The sequence below is a fragment of the Brachyhypopomus gauderio genome, chromosome 4 (assembly GCF_052324685.1).
Source record: "Brachyhypopomus gauderio isolate BG-103 chromosome 4, BGAUD_0.2, whole genome shotgun sequence".
Lineage (NCBI taxonomy): Eukaryota > Metazoa > Chordata > Actinopteri > Gymnotiformes > Hypopomidae > Brachyhypopomus > Brachyhypopomus gauderio.
Window position 1 is genome coordinate 6350033 of NC_135214.1, and position 21599 is coordinate 6371631.

The 21599-nt window shown below is 43.8% G+C and overlaps 1 pseudogene across 1 annotated transcript; it reads right to left on the reverse strand.

The window, feature by feature from the left end:
* Positions 1–3900: 3900 nt before the first annotated feature.
* LOC143511987 (protein mono-ADP-ribosyltransferase PARP4-like) lies at positions 3901–20923 on the reverse strand (annotated as a pseudogene). The gene is made up of 34 exons (XR_013130328.1): positions 20811–20923; positions 20407–20534; positions 19898–20093; positions 19491–19560; positions 19281–19359; positions 19036–19128; positions 18517–18675; positions 17742–17879; positions 17236–17394; positions 16695–16846; positions 16402–16533; positions 16220–16318; positions 15931–16114; positions 15663–15810; positions 15306–15448; positions 15071–15202; positions 14871–14957; positions 14568–14732; positions 14286–14406; positions 13961–14098; positions 13586–13781; positions 13282–13352; positions 12865–13052; positions 12118–12217; positions 11815–11985; positions 11627–11707; positions 11440–11520; positions 11070–11165; positions 10773–10928; positions 9299–10628; positions 9037–9188; positions 6886–6988; positions 5866–5995; positions 3901–4830 (listed from the first exon to the last, which is right to left on the reverse strand). The product of XR_013130328.1 is annotated as a protein mono-ADP-ribosyltransferase PARP4-like (transcript).
* Positions 20924–21599: the final 676 nt, after the last annotated feature.

Sequence of the window (21599 nt, forward strand, 5' to 3'; positions counted from 1 at the left end):
ATGCCTTGCTTTCTGTATTTGCATGACTATGCAGTACGTCACGTGATACGTAAAACAATCTGTACAAGCGGTTTAAAAATGTCCACATAACTAGTCAAAGAGCAAAAAGACAAACTAGAAACCCGCAGTGCGTTCATCTGATAGCAGCTGCCCTTGTGGCCACACCAGTGATGGCTAAATTACCTTGAGAAAGTAATCCGATTACTGATTACTGATTACTCCTTTTAAAAGTAACTTAGTTACGTTACATATTACTTGATTTTAAAAGTAACTACGTTAGATTACAAGTTACTTTAGTAGTTACATTCAGCAGCAAAATAAATTTTTCCAATACTCACTTTATTGGAAGTGCATTTTTAACATTGACAATGTATTGAAGCATGGACGTAGTTTTGATTTCACAAGTGGGGGGGACACAACCTGGGGTGGCGAACTGTTAAGCGGGGGGGGGGGGGTGCTGCATGATCCTAGTGCCAGATTTGTCGCTATTTGGATATTGGTTTTTTTACCGTTAAAAAGTGGGGGGGACATGACTTTGTCACTACTTAAATATTTGGTTTTAACTGTAAAAACTGGGGGGGACCAAAACCGGCTTTTGAAAAAGTGGGGGGGACATGTCCCCCCCCCCCCCCCCCCGTCCCCCCCCAAAACTACGTCCGTGTATTGAAGCAGGTTTGGTAACCGAGGCAGAAACTGCTTAATCCAAAAATCCCGAGGAGGGAAACTTTATTGATAACGCACCCCTGACGTGCGCAGGCTCCGCCCCCCAGTGTCACTTAAAGGGCAAGACTCGCCGTGAGGAGTAGGAGTCGCTACAGTATCTCCTGACATTACGTTTGTGTAGCTGCGCGGTATTATTTGTACATTTATTTGTAAACGTAATACAAGCGAACTGGGGTGGGTTTCCCGAAACGTTCGTAGCGCCAAGTACTTCGTAACCTCGTATGAAGCTACGATCGTTTCGGGAAACCTACCCCAGTTCAGTCAGACAGCTTGTGAAACGAAATACCATTACAATTTCAAGCATTTTAAAGTAGGCGACGTTAGTCAAAATTCCAGCACTTTTCAAACGTGGAACACAAAGCAACATTAAAATTCATCAGGTAAATGTTCCTTCCCCTGTTTTTGAGGGGTGTTTCTTTATACTACCACACAGCCCCGTCGACAGGGGGGGACAACCGGGTCTGTTGTCCCGGGCCCCAGGGCCAGGGGGGGCCATCAAAGAGCCCAGCAATTTATTTTTTATTTAAAGTCTATAATTTTAAATAATCTTGAAATCTTTCATTAATATAAATTTTTGTACTCAAAATAAGCTCAATGGCTAAAATATATGTTTTTTACTATCTGCATATTTTCCATTAAGTGCATACACCCCCGCCTCCCACTGAAAAATGGTTTGATCCAGCATCGACCGTAGCCGGCTGGTACCCGTCCAACAGCTGGAAATACAGTGGTGGATAGTTAAAGTAAATACAGAAATCTGGAGCGCAGAAAAGAAAGTCGAATTTTAATGTATTTTAATGCATTGTGTTCCAGGTTTGAAAAGTGCTGGAATTTAGGTTAAAGTACTACTTCGTTTCACAACAAATGTAATTCCAGGACGAAAAATGAGAGAACGTGAAGACGTTAAGATTGTTTATTTTCAAAACGCCCAACCATTAAATAATGTAAATAAAAAGCAAATTATTTCGAGTATATGTATAAATATTTAACTTAATTATGTTTAGCGTTCAGGTAAATATTGAAATGGACCTTTAAAGTGACGTACAAGTGCTTGAATTCCACCTTATAAAGGTGTATGAACCCTGCAAACGTGACTTTGTTCATCGCGCAGAAGCGCGGCGCGCGCGAAGTTACAAAATTCGAGAGGTGCACGACCTCGCGAAGAATCGAGACCCTCGCGCACGTTCGGTGCCACTGCGATTACTTCATTTTCGCCGCGCGGACCCTCGCGCCGCTCGCGACACGTCAAGTATAAACCAGTCAGCTGTCAGAAACAGCTGATGTGTGGTTGTATTATATACTATATGACCTAACACAAGGATTGTCTGCTACTGAGAAAATTCAAATGACGTAAGCCGGGGGGGGGCACATGAAACTTTCTTGTCCCGGGCCCCAGCAATACTGTCAACGGGCCTGCTACCACATATCGTTACGGGAGGACACAACAAAGAATGACTTGTAAAACGTGCTCGCGCTCTCACAGGGTCGCGCGCAGCGTGTGGAGTCGAGCGCTACGGTCAGACGCAAAAGTAGAACTGAGCCAAGAAGAAAGCAAAAATATATATTTTACTAGGGAAAATATAAATAGTAACGCACAGTTATTTGGATAAGTAACTTTAATCTGATTACTGGACTGGAAATAGTAGCGCGTTATATTACTCGTTACCGAAAAAAGTGGTAAGATTAGAGTAACGCGTTACTAAGTAACGCGACATCACTGGGCCACACAGATGCCGCGTACGTGTCTCAGTATGCAGCAGACATTTAATCGATATTAACCGTATTGATTCACACACGCAGATAAGTCACGACTGGTTGGGCTTTAATTTATTTTGCGACATACTGTTTATAATTGATGTTGGACTTAATTTGCTTAATAATAACTTAATAATAAAGCTATAAAGTTCATAAGTTATGAGAGTCTTATTTTAACAACAATGATTAAAAACTCTGAAGAAATGGAATCAAGTCTGTGTACAACGTCCGCGATCAATGGTGTATTTACTTTCTAGTTTGGGGTTTTGTTTATTATTTTGGCTTATGTCGCTTCAATTGTTCAGAGTTTGTATGAGCATTTCTCTTTTCTTTCTATATATATTATCTTTCTATATATCTTTTCTGTATATATGACAAATAAGGGTTGGTATCACAAATATGCTTTAAACATCAACATGCTAGATTAGACTGTTTAGGTGTATTGTTTGCCTTTCTGTTGGTGCCATAGCATTTTATATGACATTTCTACCATGTTTAACCAATTAAAGAATCTGTCACATTAAATTGTCAAATGGTGTAACCACAAAAGTATGACAAGTATTAAATAATTCAGCCGTCTAGAAATTATGTAAGTGTTATATTCATCATATTACATTAAAAACAATCTAATGTAAGACGATATCTAGCAGACAGAAGAAAAACTAAATTCAAATTGTACATACATTGTGCATATGAGATGTTTTGAACATTCCAAACATCCATTTCTCAGTGAGAAAGGTGACAACCATGGACGTAATTTGGGGGGGGGGGGGGGGGGGGGGCATGTTTTTACGGTTAAAACCAAATATTTAAATAGCGACGTATCCATGTCCCCCCCACTTTTGAAATCAAAATTACGTCCATGGTGACAACCCTCTCCTTTTTCTCCTCTGCAATTTTATTTTGTCTCTCTTTTGGTTTCTCACACTCACTTTCATTCTTTTCTTTGTTTTGAGTTCTTCAACTTTCCGTTGCATCTTTTTTGCCTTCATTCTTTCACTCACGTTCCTTGTTTTTATGAACCTTAGCTTCTCCCTTTTCTTCAGCACTGCTCCGTTTGCCGGTACTTTTCTGCACTACCCTCACATGAGTGGAGGATGCCTGTGGTCTCCTCTATCTTGGCTGCACACAGCAACATACACTATGGGTTATGGAGGGCCATTAAAAGGTGCTCATCTGATGTTGAATTCAGTGATAGTGGAGGTTCAAGGTTCAAACCTTCAGCAAGCACCCTTTTCTTATTTTCGTCATTTAAAATCTGTACGTAGGTATGTAATTAGATTATCTTATTATTAACAGTTATCAAGTATACATACAGTTATACAGGTATCAAGTATATTTTACTGAATAACAATGGCAGTTAATGTCTTGGTATGAAGAAAGTATAGTAACTATAATAAACTTAAATACCAGAGATGGGAATGGTGTCTAAAACATTTACTTGCATTTATTATATTTGTAGTTCAATATTTTCTTTTTATGTGATAAAAACAAAAACAGCAAATATCTTAATCACAAAAATTCCAGAATAAAAAAAATTAAACAAAGTGATTCAATTTAGGCAGACACAAACATGTAGATACTCATGTATCTGTTTGACTCCATTCATTGCATCACAGGGCACTGGTGTCACGGTGAGGCGGCCCCCTACCGGTCGCCTCCGTCCACAGCGGCTGTTGTTGTTGTTTGTATTGTTACGTTGTGTGCGTCCCTCAGGTGGGAGGAGCCCGTGATCCGTTTCACCTGAGGGTCGTTTGTTTGTCTATATATGTCTTGTCTTTGTACCAGTTGACCGCTGGTCATGACTGCTGTTGAACCCAGATGGCAAAGGGAACGATTGCTTCTTTACAGACTAAAAACTGTTGAAATGTCCGAGTGGTCAGTGTCAGTCTGTGGTGTCAGTTGATTTCATTCCAATCTTTGCAATAATATAATTCTCATACAGACATCCTTTAAAAACTTACCCAAGTCTAAAATAACCTTTATGGGCAAACAGGTTTATCATTCTTACAACTACACACCTTTCACTTCTTAACAGATGTAACTTTAAACTGTCTAGACAAGCTGTGTAATCACGTTATAATAATTCTGCTGAATGAATCGTTCTTTGCCTCTGATTGTATGTAAGCTCAGCCGTAGAGGAGTGTGTTCTACAGGCCGGCCAACCCCACACTCCTCTGCAGGACGGGGAGCAGGGCCGAGTTCGGAGGTGCTGTGTCCAGACGCAGCAGCTGTCGTGTGCAGGACTCCCAGTCCCAGCCCAGCTCCAGACGTGTGCACACACACGGGTTCTGTCTGTCTGCCCTGCGAGCCCAGCATACAGCTCGCTCCACAGCCTCCCAGTGTGCAGGCCTGCAGTGACAGACAGACAGACAGACAGACAGACAGACAGACAGACAGACAGACACATGCACACAGGGTGGTTCACTGAGCTGATGCTCAAAGCAAACTGCGAAATCTCTGTGTTTGTTTAAAGAACGACAAGCCGTATGACACAGATGCTGTACAACATGGGATGCTCACGCTGAGAACCACAGGAAATATATTACTCATTACTCACTACCCATTAACAATTACTCATTACTCACTACCTATTATTAACAATTACCCATTACTCACTACCCATTAACAATTACCCATTACTCACTACCCATTAACAATTACCCATTACTCACTACTCATTAACAATTACCCATTACTCACTACTCATTACCGTTTACCCATTACTCACTACTCATTACCCTTTACCCATTACTCACTACCCATTACCCTTTACTCACTACCCATTAACAATTACCCATTACTCACTACCCATTAACAATTACCCATTACTCACTACCCATTACTCACTACCCATTAACGATTACCCATTACTCACTACCCAATACTCACTACCCATTACCCATTACTCACTACCAATTACTCACTACCCATTATCCTTTACCCATTACTCACTACCCATTAACAATTACCCATTACTCACTACCCATTACTCACTACCCTTTACCCATTACTCACTACCCATTACCCTTTACCCATTACTCACTACCCATTACCCTTTACCCATTACTCACTACCCATTAATCACTACTCACTACCCTTTACCCATTACTCACTAACCATTAACAATTACTCATTACCCTTTACCCATTACTCACTAACCATTAACAATTACTCATTACAAATATATTTGATTTGATTACCCTTTACCCATTACCCATTCTCGAAATACTTTGGTGCAAGATCACTTGCTTTAAATGTACTATGTGATATTAGTACCTTCAGTGTTCCATGGCATAATTATCTTTTGTCATTGTAACGTAATACATCACAAGCAACCCAGCGTGCTGGAATGACAGGACATACAGGACAGACAGGACTTCTCACCTGGGCTCTGGAACATCCCGGAGATGCAGGAGAGTGTCGAAGAACGCCCCTGACATCATCTTCACACGCAACAGCTGTAGCACCAGCAATGTGGCTACCAGCCTGAGGATGGCAGTATGGACCGTCACCCCTGCCACAGAAAACATTTGCAAAGATTTCACTGGTTTATATCCAGAACATGGCATGCAAATGTGGCTACATCCATTTCCGAGTCTTCAGACTGTCAGCACAGTCACCTAGAACAGCTGGATGTAGTTCTAAGGTCAGACATGTAGTGTTGCCCTGGCCACAAACAAACAGCTCCATGCTCCATTATTATTTTAATTGCCCAGTGCATTTGGGAAATAACTCAATGGTATGTATTTTTGACACTGCTTTTTTCTTAATAAAGTGCTTTAATTTATAATCTTCTTATAAATATATCCTTTAGCCTGTTGCACATAATAAAGTAATGTATTTCAGAAGAAGCTTGTGTGAATTTAACTAGAATGAAAAGGTTTTTCCACCATAAAATAGCAAACAGATCTGAAAGTGATTATTTTTACATTTTTCTATAAAGTTCACATGAGGCGAATAATCTAATTGCTTTGTATTCCTCAATTGAGTGGGTCCCCCACACAGAGGCAGCCATGTTTAAAATGGATTTAGTAAAGAAACTCTGAATCATCCAGGCCACTAGGTGTCAGCATAATGACCTGATTATGATCTGAAGAATCCTTGGAAAAATTTACTTATTCCTCCTTTAAACAAATAAACAGATAGAGAGTTTCTGGTCTATGTCTGGTCAAGCATTTAAACAGATAAGTCCCTAAGAAAGGTCAAGGAGCATGGTGAATGGGAGACTTAGAGATGAGGTATTATTATTATTATTATTATTATTATACAATGTATAATAATAATAATAATAATACCTAATCTATATCTAATATTAATAATATCATTTGTATAATGTACATATATGATATTATTAATATTAATATTATATATAGATGACGTATTATTATGATGGGGTGCTTTTACCCAGGGAGCAGATGCCTTTCTCTTTTAGGAAAACATTGGCGAAGAACTCTACATCCAAGCCGAGGAATCTGCTCAGCCTCCCGGTGCAATCCCAGTAGCCATCCTGCACCCACACAAAAACTACATTTAAAACAGCTCCATTCATCTCATCCTCAACGCTCTCCATACAGTGAGGGAAATTAGTACACACTGAGGCTCCACTGCAAGAGACATAATCTAAAAAAATCCAGAAATCACCATGTATGATTAAAAAAATAATAATTTGTGTGTTACTGCTGCAAATAAGAATTTGAACACCTGTGAAAATCAATGGCACAGTAGCCTTTGTTTGCAATTACAGAGATCAAACTTTTCCTGTAGTTTTTTTACCAGGTTTTCACACTGCAGCAGGGATTTTGGCCTTGGCCCATTTCTCCACACAGATCTTCTCCAGATCAGCCAGATTTCTGGGCTGTCGCTGAGAAACACGGAGTTTGAGCTCCCTCCAAAGATTTTCTACATAGTTTAGGTCTGGAGACTGGCTAGACCACTCCAGAATCTTGATATGCTTCTTACGGAGCCACTCCTTGATTATCCTGGCTGTGTGCTTTGGGTCATTGTCATGTTGAAAGCCCCAGCCACGACCCATCTTCAATGCTCTAACTGAGGGAAGGTTGTTCCCCAAAATCTCGCAATACATGACCCCGGTCATCCTCACCAGTCGCCCTGTCCCATGTGCAGAAAAACACTCCCAAAGAGTGATGCTTCCACTCCCATGCTTCACACCAAAAGTCAAACATTGTGATTTCCAGATTTTTTTAGTGGACATGCACCCAAGATGAAAATTTCAGAGCCCTCCATGATCGCAAGTTCAAATACTTATTTTCCTCACTGAAAGTACTCTGTTGTATACTCAAGCTCACTGGATTAAAGATGGAAGGTGCAAGGTGCATTTTAGGCACCTGTTCCAGGTAAGGACAGGTAATTGCACAGATGTGCACGCTGATGTGAATGGGACAACACAGTTGTGCACACACAGTGGAGAATGTGGGCCTGTTTTTTGTTTATGCTTTTGTGATTATGCTGCTGGTCATTATTGCATAAAAACTAAAACCACCACCATCCTGAGTGCCGTTACATATCACAGTATCATAAGGGCACATCCAGGATTTAGTCACTACTGTCTGGCTGCCACACGCAGACATGCTGTGCAGACAAAGTGAGAGAGACCTGGTAGGTGTGGTGGTTCATAGGCATAATAATAGTAACAACAACAACAACAACAACAACAACAACTACAATATAACAATACTAATAATATTGATGATAATAATAATAAATAATACCAATAATAACAGTGCTAGCATAATAATAATAATACAGTAGCACTATAATAATAATACACATGTTCAAAAATAGGAACTCAATAATTTAAATTATACAGTATGTGACGCTTGAAGGAGGAGACACGATGAGCGTCAAACGGTACAACATAAAACGTTTAATGTGATCAAAAACACGTTAAGCTCCGTGCGAAGGGCAAGCACAACAAGACACTCACACAGGCACGAAACTTTAGAAAAAGACGAGCACAAGACATTGCGCGAACGCACATTATATAGGTGAGTAACACATACCCTCGTGATCACGAGACAAGGCACAGATGAGACTACGAACACGCTCACAGACGACCCACACCCACTGAACTACAAACATGGACATAACGGCACGCAGACAACGTAGCGACACGCCCACAAGGTGGGGTCCGAAACTGTCACCGTGACACAGTATAATAAAATGGAAGCAAACGGTGCCATTCTGCAACTCTGCTCAAGTCAAGTAGTTAACATCATTCAAAGTTTGAGAGTGCAGAAAAAATATATTTATAAATATATTTAAATATATATTTCCCCTATGCATGTGCAGAGCCCTGAATGAAAACACATGAGAAGCAAGAATATTTGTCTAGACCACTTGTGTATGTATCTGTTCCAGTATTAATGTGGGCATCTGTACAAGTGTATGCATCTGTACATGTGTGTATGTATCTGTCCATGTGTGTACGCGTCTGTACATGTGTGTATGCGTCTGTATATGTGTGTATGCGTCTGTACATGTGTGCCTATGTATGTATGAATATATGCATTCTGAGAGATGTAGAGATGTGTGTACTTGATGTTGAAGGTCAAAGAGCTCCTCCCAGTTGATCCTGTCAGGTTGTTCATGTAGATTCTTACGATGACGTTTGACATTAAGGTTTTCTGTGGCCTTCTGAATTCCTCTTTGAGAAGAAAAGGAAATTGCAAAACTCCTCCGAGCAAGACCTGCATAACAGGAGACAGAGAGAAGAGGCCATGTTGGCATTGTGTGATTGACACTGATGAGGCATCCTGGATACAAACAGAAGTGAAACAGGTGTTGTGGTAAGCCTCACCTTCATCACCCTGTCTCTCAGCATGTCGAAGGTCGAGGGGAACAGCAGAAGTGTGACTTACTTGAGCGTTGCTATGGGTACGGGGAGGGCCAGAGGAAGCAAAGCAAATGGCACCAGCAGCACTGACGGGAGAAGGTGAGTCTTGGGGTCTAGGAGGCGTGGTCTGAGGGGCAGGAGGGGCAGGGCCAAGGGGAGCAAAGCCAGCAGCAGTGATGGGAGGAGGAGGGGGAATGGGGAAAGAAGGGAGGGTAAAGTCAACTGGAGGCGTGGCCTGGTAGCACAAAGACATGCCTGCTCTTTGCTCGGCAAGAGGCATGAGCTGGGGGGTAAGTGGGGGAGGGGCATGTGGAGCAGAGACAATGACCCCAGGAACCATGGGAGGAGGAAGTGGGGGCATGAGATAAGAACGAGAACCAAGAAGACCAGGAGGCGCAGCCATAGAGCCAATAAGCATGGGCTGGTAGGCAGGAGGTGTAGGGGCAATAGAGGGAGGGGCATGGGGAGCAGAGCCAAAGGCCACAGCAGACATGGAAGGAGGAGGGGGCCTGTGGGAAGGAGGAATATCGAAGCAAGCAGCACGTGGGGTTAAATTATAACTCATGGCCCCTATGACAGGCATTTTGGCCCTTTTGCCAAAAAGGGGAGGGGCATGGAAAACAGAGCCAATCCGAGGCATCATAAAGTCTGGGGAGGGGCCATGCTGAAGATGTGCGTCAGATTCAGAGTGAACAGTGCTGAAAAGAGCATCAGCACCAACAGAAGAAGATTCGCGAGGAGCACTCTGGACTCTTGCCAACAGATCTCCACCCCTATCCATCAACATCTCAGGCTCCTCATTGAAACACAGGTAACCACGACGAGCTGTACGACGAAATGAAGACGAGGGCGGGGCGGCATCAAAGCTGATGGCATGGTGATGGCTGACCTCAGCACTCTGACCAGTCACTTGAGACTCATGAAGGCGGCTAAGGAGATTAGTGAAACTGTCAGCCGACTTTGGGAACATCCAACTCTGGGGTTCAAGGACAGAACAGTCAGGAGAAGGCACAGGGGATGAACTTTCCTCCTCCTCTTCCTCTTCTGAGTGTGACTCTAAACCGTAAATATCTGAATCATCCGTGGTGGGTGAGGGAAGGGAGCAGTAGTGGAGAGTCTGCTCTGACCTACTGGGACGAGACGGGGGTGGAGGATCCACAGAGGGGGGCGGAGCAACAACACAAGACTCTTCAGCAAGCATCATTACGTCATCATAACATTCATCCACAAGCGTTTCTTCACGGAATTCCATGGCATTATATCCATAATAATCAAGCTGTGGCTCGCATTCAAACTGGAAGCAAAAACACAAAAACAAAATACATTTTGTATGAATGCAGAGCATGCTTACACACATAGCACAGTCACAGACAGGGGTCATGAGTAAAATACAGGCTTCTCTCCACTTATGGATTAATTCAATTGAAACCATCAGTACCGCGGTGCAATAGTCGATGTCATTATGTGAAACACTCTCCTCCCACTCTTCTGCATCTTCAGCCCAGCCCATGTAGGGCAGGATATCCACACTCCCATCCTCCTTGGCAATAAGGTCCGGTATGGAAGTGAATCTGGATTCTGGCTGGTCCTGATCCTGCAGAGAGGTGGAGAGAAGGGCCACTTCTTAGCCAAACGTCAACTCCGCCAGAGCTACTTCCCAGAGCTACAGAGGTCACAGACGTGAACATGGAATGTGTGAAAGAAGACCCATTTTCCAGTTAAATGGGCATCCTACCCTTTCTTCGATGGCAACAAAGCTGGTGAACTGGGAGAGGATGGAGAACTCCTTGCTGAGCTCGATGATGTAGGACTTCAGTGCAGCTTTCCTGCCCTACCAGGAGGAGACGTTGATGTCAGCTGTGAGCACCACACACACAAGAGTGTCCTAAACTCTCCCGCCACACACTTCTCGGTCAGGGTTACATGAAGTACATGCAGAAAACAGTGTTACTGTGTTAGGACACTGTTCTTACAGCATGGCCCAACATCGGGTTCCAGGGTTTGTTTATTTCCATATCACAGTTACATATGCTGCAAAAAGCAACTCAAACAGGCATGTGTGACAAGGCCCTAGAAGTATTTCATGAATTTCTCAAGGTCCAAACCTCATGTTCTGCTTCACTAGTGTCAAGACTTCCATCCTCATAGTCTCTGATTATTGCTCTCGCTGTAAGCTTGTGAAGGAACTACACACACACAGAAACACACACTATAATTTCAAAGGTCTGACTTATAAGACAATATATTAAGAGATTGTTCAATTGAGACCACAGTGCAGTATCCAGTTATTACCGTTCCTTTAGTCTTCTGTAGTTCCGTAGTGGACACCATTGTTTGGATTTCCTGTCCACTGAGATCTCCAAACAGAGTAGCCTAAATAAATAAGAACTTGGAGGTTACAATAGCAAAGATTGAGATTTCAGCACGATCTGAATGGCTGGAGCACATCTGCCCTGCATCTGGAACAGAGGTCTGAATACCTGGGTGCAGCGAGGCACAAAACCGTAAACCAGAGTGTGACGGTTGTTGAAGAGAGTGTGCAGCTGTGAGGGCGCTTGGACAGGAGGGGGCGCTGTAGGGTTGAACCGCTGCCACTTCACCGACACTGACCTGCAGCCTGGAGACGCCATGCACCTCACCTGAGAATTCACCTAGAACAGCCAATCAGCAGTGGTTGACATGCACCTCACCTGAGAATTCACCTAGAACAGCCAATCAGCAGTGTTTGACGTGCACGGTCGGTGAGGGGTGCGTAAAGAGAACCATGCAGGAACTGAACTCACCTTCTCAGCCCATGTGTGTTTTTTCTTTGTGTCAAAATATTCATAAACTCCCCCACCGGTCTGAGCCAGCAGCCTCAGCATGTGGCGATTGGCTGTAGGGCTGCAGGCAAGCACACAGACACACACACACACAGACACAGACACACAGACACAGACACACAGACACACAGACACACACACAGACACAGACACACACACAGACACAGAGACATCAATACTTCATCAGATAGTGGTAAGCAATCTTCAAATGTGTAATCTCAGTCGTACAGCCAATAGGGGGTTAGTGGGTTAGCCAATAGTGGGCGGTGCTTAGACCCATGAGAGTTCCATAGTGCAATGTATAATTGGGCTGAGCAATAATAGGGAAAAGGAGACAAGTATTATTGTTGTTTGCAATAAACATTTGGATATTTGAAAAGCAATGTAGGCAATTATCATCCCTAGAACATTGTGAGTTTAAAGTAGGGTAGAGCAGTGAGAATATATATATATAGAAAACGCTTCAGTATGTAGAAACACATTGGTGGAAATACCTTTTTACATTTTGTATTACAGTTCAATCACAGAGGATGTCTGAGATTGATAAGGATGCCCACAGCATGGAATAAAATAACGTATTTGTATGTTGTCATCCATCAGTATTGCACCAGTCACTGCAGTAAATATTAGCACTAGGACCAAATGCTGGGGCTCGTGCCCCTTCGGTGGGGCGTAACCGAGGCATCTGCGTGGCCGGTCCCTGCTCACCTGAGGCCACAGGTAAAGAGGCGTGTGTGGCAGGCATTGTCTCGCACCAGCTGCAGGGTCTCAGGCTGGTTCTGCACATGGCCGTCGGAGAGCAGCAGCACGTTCCTCAGGCCCCGTGATGGCGGCAGAAGGTTCAGGCTGCGCAGAGGTCTCCACAGCTCAGTGCTGCCCCCAACAGCAGTGGTGGACTATGTGCAACAACATTTATTTATGCAACATTAAACAACCAATGCTTTCCCTACTGAAATTCACTGTAGAGAATTTATTCCAGTCTTATTCCATAGACCATTGTGGTCTATATAGATACTCATCATAATGTACATCTCAAGTATTTATTACCATTGTGGTCTATATAGATACTCACCATAATGAACTTCTCAGGTATTTATTACCACTGTGGTCTATATAGATACTCACCATAATGAACTTCTTGGCTGGTTCAAAGACTTCCTCTAGAACTCTTGGTGAAGGGAAAGCCTCCTTGTAATCTTTTAAATAGCAGAATTACAAAATGTTTGTAAAAAATTACAAAAAATAAAGCCTGAACGTCATATAAAACAGACAAACTGAAGAACTGAATAGTCTAGAAACTATAAAGTGCTAGTTGGTTATGATCTTTCAGCCCATCTAAATGCTTGACACAAACCACCAATCAAAAAGACACAAACATTAAACACGAACTCATCTGTGTGCATCCTGGGGCTTGGAAAGAAGCGCTCACCAGTGCCGAAGCAGACGACGTTGACCCGGGTGGAGCGGTCCAGCGTACGGAGGGCCTGCAGGGCCAGACGCCGCGCGTTCAGCATCGCTTCCCCTCGCATGGACTCCGACGTGTCCAGCATGATGACCACATCACTGGCCGCAGAGCCACGGACACCGCTGCACTCGAAGTCTGGGTAGAAAACCAGCATGCAGGCCTGCAGGACACAGGCAGGCCACACAGAGAGATGGAGACACGTGTCTTACTCAAAAGAGGCTTAGCAGAGGGGAGCAGAACGGAGAGACGACTCCTGCAAAATCACAACTGAAAGGAAATGATGTCCTTGACCTGTCTAACACAAAACTATATTTGTCAGAGTGGACGCTTGACTGGTACCTCACTGTCCTTCTCTGGATGCTTCTCCACCCACATCCTGGGCATGTGGATCTCACACAGGGAGAAGCTGAGCTGGAAGCCGTCATCACCGAGGCTCTGGTCAGGCAAGGTCATTACCACGACCTTACAGTCTGTCCTCTACAGAGACAGGGAAGACGAATTTGCATTCTCAGCACATAAATGCATTCTCTCTCTCACACCCACACACCCACACACCCACACACCCACACACCCACACACCCACACGCAGGGCCAGAAAACTTGAACTGGAAGAAGTACAGGGTGACAGGTACATGCTCACTAAACAACGTGACAAAAGCCACACCTTGGTCTTTACAGAGTGGGAACACTCCAGATCAGTGATTTTGTAAGGCATCTCAATGGACATGTGCAAAGAGAACTCCCTATAGAGACAGATCACTCACGCCAACCTTCTCAACAGATGTCTGCAAAAGAAACAAACAAAGCATCAGGATGGAGTCTAGAAGACATGAACCACAAAGGTTGGTGTGTTTACTGCCCTCGGCAAATATGACTGCTGGACTTCACACCAGACCATCAGGGAACCGTGGGAGAGACACGAGTGTCCACACAGCTGCCACAGTACCTGAGTCCTCTGGTTGAGAGCAGCACTCTGTTGCCATGGAGCTACACTGGTGGGCAGGGAGAAGAGGAGAGTACCGGCCCTCACAACCAGCTCAGTGATGTAGGTCACCTTGATCAGCACTGTGGCTCCAGCAGGCAGGTTCCCAACACTGATGGTAAACACATCCTGTAACACACACACACACACACACACACACACACACACAGGCGACAGGGTCAACAGGGTCGAATACCTGACCTGGATGTTAAACATTGGACACAAGTGTGTTTTAAGCAACGGTATACGGGTAGAAGAACAACACACAGCTGCTTCCTGGTCCATCAGATAGGCTCCATGGCCCTTCTCTATGGCCCGCTTGTATTCTTTACGGGCTTGCTCCTTCTCCTTCACCTGAGAGAGGGAGAGACAGAGAGAAATGCAGGGAAAAAAGAAAAAAACAAGTGTGAGAGAAAGTGAGGGCGAGTGATGAGAAACAGGAAGCTGAGGGGTGTGGATGAAGGCACCTGTCCAATCACGTGTTTCCCATTAATGAAAGCTTCAAAGCCACACACGGCCGCCGTCTCCTCTAAAGGAAACACGTACTTAGCTTCTATAGGAACTTCACTCTTGTTTGTGTATACTTGCAAAATGACCACCTGTTCAAATAATGAAAAACACACATTTGGCAACAGAGTACTGAAATTAAATGATTAATATGTGTAATACTTTACAGGACAGGTGTTCAGTGTAATACTTTACCTGGCAGAGAAGGTCCATGAGTTTGGCCCTCACATGGACAGCTTCCAGGGGCAGTGTGGACCCACTGCTGTCTAACAAACCTGGAGTGACTTTCTCCAGGGGGGTTTTCACCACCTCCAATCCCTCCGCATCATCACCAGACACTGGAGAGTCAAACACACACACCCAAACACACACACACATGCATACACAGAATGCGTCCTATATCAGATCACTAAACAGTAAGGGACACAGGCATGACTGAATTAAATTACATTCTTTTATGTTCTGAGAACCAGTGACTATAGCCAGTTTATCGTATACATGGACTCTGAAATGGTGTCAAATGGTGATTAGACGGTGAGGGTGACCACTCACAAATGTCAGAGGTGCTGACAGGAGGTAAGCACTCTGTGGAGGTATCAACGTGAGGTTCAAAGGTCTTCACCTGGTCTTCCTTTAGAAAGTACTGAACTACATATTTCAGCCTGACCTGGTTGGTGTTATACACAACATACTCATCATCCTGTAAAACACACACACACAAACACACACACACACACACACAAACACACAGCACAAGGAGTTAAATCCCACTCTACAAAGATATTCTTCCTAGGGAGAAGCTTGTGTGTACATGAAGCACCTCAAAGTCGGTGCGTGTGCTGTGTGAGCGTCGGACGGCGTGAACGCTGCTGTGGCCGTCGGGAGCGCAGGTCAGGGACGTGTCCCTCTCGTACAGGTCCTTACACTGGCCCAGAGCCACCTCACACACGAGCAGCAGGCGCGAGCCGTCCGCCACGCTGGGCCTGGAGTACTTCACAGAGGTGCTGCAAGACAGAGCGTCCCATCATCTCACAACATGACATCATCTCAGGAGCACATCGAGTGTGAGCGGCGCCGTGTGTGTGCAGACGGGTTTTTACGCCACTGACGTCATAGAGTCGCTGAAGTAGATGCCGCTGCCCAGATTGCCCACGTCAGTTCGATCAATACCATGATGCTCCACTCCAACCAGAGGCAGCAACAGACCTCTGGACACAACAACCAGACCAATCAAAGTAAAGCATGTGTGTGTGTGCGCGTGTGTAAGAAAGAGAGAGGCCGAGTTTCTTACCTTGACAGGATTCCCACAAAGTTGCTGGGAGTGGTTGAATGGAGGAGGGGCTTAATGTTGCCTAGCTCCTCCCTAAACATATGAAGTTCTGATGCCCTACTCACACGTAGCACCTGCTGGACCTGGACTGGCCTGCACAAACGGTCACACACACACACGCACAAGCACACATGGCCACGCACACACACACCGATATATATATATATATATATATATATATATATATATATATATATATATAAAGAGAACAAGCACCTCCTTCCCTGCCAAGATGAAATACATAATGTACATACCTGTCCTGCAAAAGCTTGCAGACAGACTGAAATTCTCGGCTTTCAGTAGGGACGTGTTCAATATTGCACCTCAAGGCACGATACTTCCCCAGAGAAGATGGAGAGGGGTCGCCCAAAGCTGCTTCGCTCACGTTCAGAATATCTCGGATAAGCTGTGTGTGTACGAAGATGTATTATGAATAACTTTCAACTTTTAATAACTTACATTTATGTCATAATGAAATTTCAAGCCGTTCAGCAATCACAAAAGCAAAAGTGTCAAATTTGAACAAATGTCAGTGTAAACACACAGAGTGACCATGTGTCTTCCACTATGTGTATGGAAGAATGCAATAGAAATGATGCGACTTGTGTCAAACCAATCAAACACAGAGTGCTGAGTATCTAGCGTTTATCAGCTATACTGTCAAACCTGTGTTTCCTCCTTTAGAGATTTACTCATATTTGCACCATTTGTACTTACTGTACAATAAATGCCTTATTTCTACGTGTGTGTGTGTGTGTGTGTGTGTGTGTGTGTGTGTGTGTGTGTGTGTGTTACCTGACAGAGATCGAGTCTCTGAGACACAAGCTTAGTCTTTGGTTCAGGCTCCCTTCTTCTCAGTGGTAACAGTGTGTTGACCTCCTCCAGAAGGGGCTGGATCTCATCTTCACCATCACACTTCTGCATCTGCAGCAGCAAACCCTCCACCCTGCTCACCTGCAGAAGCACAGATCAGTTATACATGCAGAGACAAACACCCCCCTCCCCCCAGCTCAACCACAAACACAACCTCCCACACTGCCTTCCTTCTACACGTCTTCTGTGGTCTTCTCACACTCTTGCATCCGAGAAGCCAATTTCATCTCTGTGTAAATTCTACATCTCACTTTTACATTACAGTCTTACATCAGCAAATCTCAGAATCACAGCTGATTTCCTGTCTATGTAAAGTTTACTTATCACACACTTACATCATCACATTCTTACGTCACACCCTTTTATCATCACACCCTTACATCATCACACCCTTACATCATCACACCCTTACATCATCACACTCTTACATCGTTGAGGCTGATGCTGGTGACTGGGACAGTGAGGAGACTGCTGAGGGAGCCCATGGCTTCTGTCCAGATGAGCTCCAAGAAGACGCCCACGTCCCGCGAGACGAGACTACTGCTCAATCTCTCCTCCAGTAGCAGCTGTCAGTCACACCATTCAGAAGGCTTTAGCACACAAACACTGCTCCATAATAAGCATGTGCAACCCACTCTGACCAAACATCATCAAACACCGTTTTATTCTGAATAAAGCTGAATCTCATCATGCAAAGAGCACAACAAGCACTTCTGGCCAAGATCGGTGTACCGATCCAAGATATCAGTCAAGATATACAACACCCTACCATACCTAACCAATTACCATTTTTAACTTAAACTAGATAACTGATAAGCTAGATAAGCTGGCTGATATCAGACTATGTGGTTTATATACATGAACCCAACCCCATCTTGAGGTTAGATAAATGTGATCTAGTCTCAAGATAGATGAACTCAAGATGTACTGATGTAAAAATGGGGAAACCAATTCATAAACAAGTACTGTGGTCATATTATATCATAAAATCATAACTAAAATAATCCTCACAATAATCTCATTTGTTTTTAAACCTTTGAGGGTTCGTTTTACCAACGCAGTCACCGTGTACATGTGCCAGAAAATGCCAATTGACTCTCTCACACCCCATGTCTAGTGTTTCCTCTGTAGAGCCCCCTGGTCGGGGTAAATGACTCAGTACATGAGAACGTGGGCAACACGCCCACCTGCCATCCCGCCCACCTGCTGCAGACTGCGGGAGGCCAGAGCCTCAGCCTCGGGGGGGAGGGTGTGTGTCTGTGTGAAGCCTTCAGCTTGCAGCTCTGTGCTGAACTCCACATACGCGTCCAGAGCATCCTCAGAGCTACAGCTGTGCACCTGCTTCTCCTGCACCACAGTGACCTGTTCCAAGAGTGGGGGGGGGGATTCAGCATCAAGACCCACCCACTTTAAATTCATCATCACTGTAAACTATCTAACGGGTTGGTATTGTTTAACCTCTTCATAATGGAACACAGTATAAAACAACCAGTTCACGGTTGCAGATGCCTGTGCAATAAGACAAACAAATGATGAATCCAGGTATTTTTCAGGGGTGAAGTTACAGTTTGTTGTTGAAATAATATATATATTTCTCTATATATCTGTACAGTACATTTTAAATTTCAATCAGAACCGTATCACAGCTGGTTTAATTTTTACTCCCCAGTAATGAATTAGACGGCACAGGTTTAGGGTCCCTTTGGGTACACATGGCTTCACCTCACACATGACGGAGCTCATGACACGGTACTGCTGCCCCTCCACCCCTCTAGCACTCTGCAGCTCCACCACCACCCAGGTCTTGGACTCAACCTATGACACACAAAACACACAGCACTAAACTCACACACAGGCAAGGCACAACAACGAACACAGAGGAGCTTTTGTTGCACGCTGACATATATATTCATGCTAGTCTGGTGACCTTAAGGTAAAGACTCATTTGAAAACCAGGATAAACTAACCTTGACAAAAATACCATACTTGGCAACTTGGAAATATGAAGGAAACTCTGGAATGTCGTGTTCATGTCCCTCATATAACCTGCATGGCAGAGTTTGTTAGAGTTTATTATTATTGGTTAGGTAAGGAACGTGAAGAACACACATACAGAATCAAGTGCATTAGCAGGTTAATAGGGATTACACCTCACTGAATTATGAACGTGACCTCACCTGAACTTTCCAAGGTATGTGCCCTCCGTCTTGTTTGGGACATCCGGCTGAACTTCAGCCACTTTCTGTCCTTTGAGAGTAACACAACAGTACGTATGATGCTTCTATTGACTCTTTCAGAACCAACAATCTCATCTCAACAGAACCTTCTCAGCTCTCCTCTGAATAAGTCTCCCACCCAGCCATGAGATAATGCAGCTCTGCCCCAGGAACCTGGATATGTTGCCATGCACAGCTAACAGTAACATCTGCTGTAATGGTTTCAAACTGCCGTGTGTCATCTTATAAATGTCCACCACTCATTCTCATCATCTTCTAAAAATGCCAAACATGTAGTAGCCTAGTGTTTCAAAAGAGTTGCAACAGCATGCTGTTTGCACACAGCAAGCCTATTGAGACAGTAATACCTGGGCGTGGGAAGAGATCAGGGCTGGAATCAGAGGTCTGTGGCTGTAAGACGTGCTCGATCGCAGGCAGGAGGCGCCCTTTCTCCAGGCAGCTCCACACGTACTGCGAGCCGACCACGGGGATCTGGTGCTTCTGGGCACTCCTCTGCCTGCCACTGCTCAGGGACTCCAGGCTACATGCCACCACAAACGAGCACTGGGAGAACAAAAAGTCCAGTATCTCAATCTGAGTTCAGCTTTTCTCTGCGCTGCAATTCTGCAGCAGGCTTCTGTGACTTTGGGTTCAGCGTGTAGCACTTCTGAGGTAAACAAGAAATGCTCTGCTGTAGAACATAATTACATTAATTTGATTCCCTTTGAGGTGACAATAAATGCTTCTCTCTGAGGAGAAACATCTTTTTAAGCTGTTGTAACGTACTTCAGTGTGCCACATATATCTTTTACACTTTCCTTAATTAGTGACAGTTGATATGTAAATGTATGAAAAACAAACAAAACACGTAATTTACCTTATGGTTGACTACATATGATATGTTTCCTCCATTGTCTAATATGGCTGACATCAGCTTTCTCCTCTCCTTAACATGTACATTCTTCAGGTCTAGTACTACGGCACAGTCCTCGAACACAGCCATGGCTGCATCAGAAGAAAAGAACAACAGTCTATGTGTTTACTCGTGGTTCGGACTTCCTGCGCTGTTCGCTGAAACAACTGTGATGAGAAATAGGCAGGAATATCCAGGAACAGGAAGTGATTCTACACTGTTGTCACTACGCTCAGCTAAGAAGACTAACGCTATGTACAACTTTCTGCGGAGACGTCAATAAATGATTCGTAATTATTATATAAAGGGCGAATAAAACACTACATTTATAAAAAAAATACATTTTATTCCGTCTAGTCGTTACTCACCTCCTACTAACAAAACAGAAAGTGAAACCTGCCTGTTCCCGTCACCGCTACGGTGTGTCACGTCTCGACAACGTTATAAAAGTGACTTTTAAGTGACACCCCACCGCCTCACCGCCACAGCTCAGTCTAAAAGTAACAATCTGTCTCCATCGTGTGGTCGTATAGTCTCTGTCGTAAACACAACATCTATGTTAAGGTCTAAGATCAAATTCTAAGACCAGACAAACTGCGCGAATAAAGTACTCTTTTAAACATCTGTAACGCAATAAACGTGCAACTTTACTTCTGTGTTTTAAAACATGTTAATAATCCCTTTAGCAGGCTAGCTAACCCAGGCAGTTTATTCAATAGTTTGGGAGTTTCTATATTCCATATACAATATTTTCCTGTTTGTTAGTTTGAGGAGTGGGAGATTCATATATCGAGATTTTGTACTACAAGTGTGGAAATATGAGATTTGTTTTAGTCGTAATGCTATTTCGTATGCTGACTACCTCGAGCAACTGGAGGGAAATAATTTCAATTTTTACACTTAGTAAGCAATATTTTTAACGGGAAAACAAAGAAACATCACTCATTTTTTTAAATTGTTTGTTTTGTTAAGAGACAACGCAGAAAACAAAACGAAGGCCGATTATGCTTTTCTTTCTGTATTTGCATGACTATACAGTACGTGATGGGCCTACGTAAAACAACCCGTACAAGCGGTTTAAAAATGTCCAAATAACTGCAGAGCAAAAAGACAAACAGAAACCCGCTGTGCGTTCAGCTGATAGCAGCTGCCCTTCG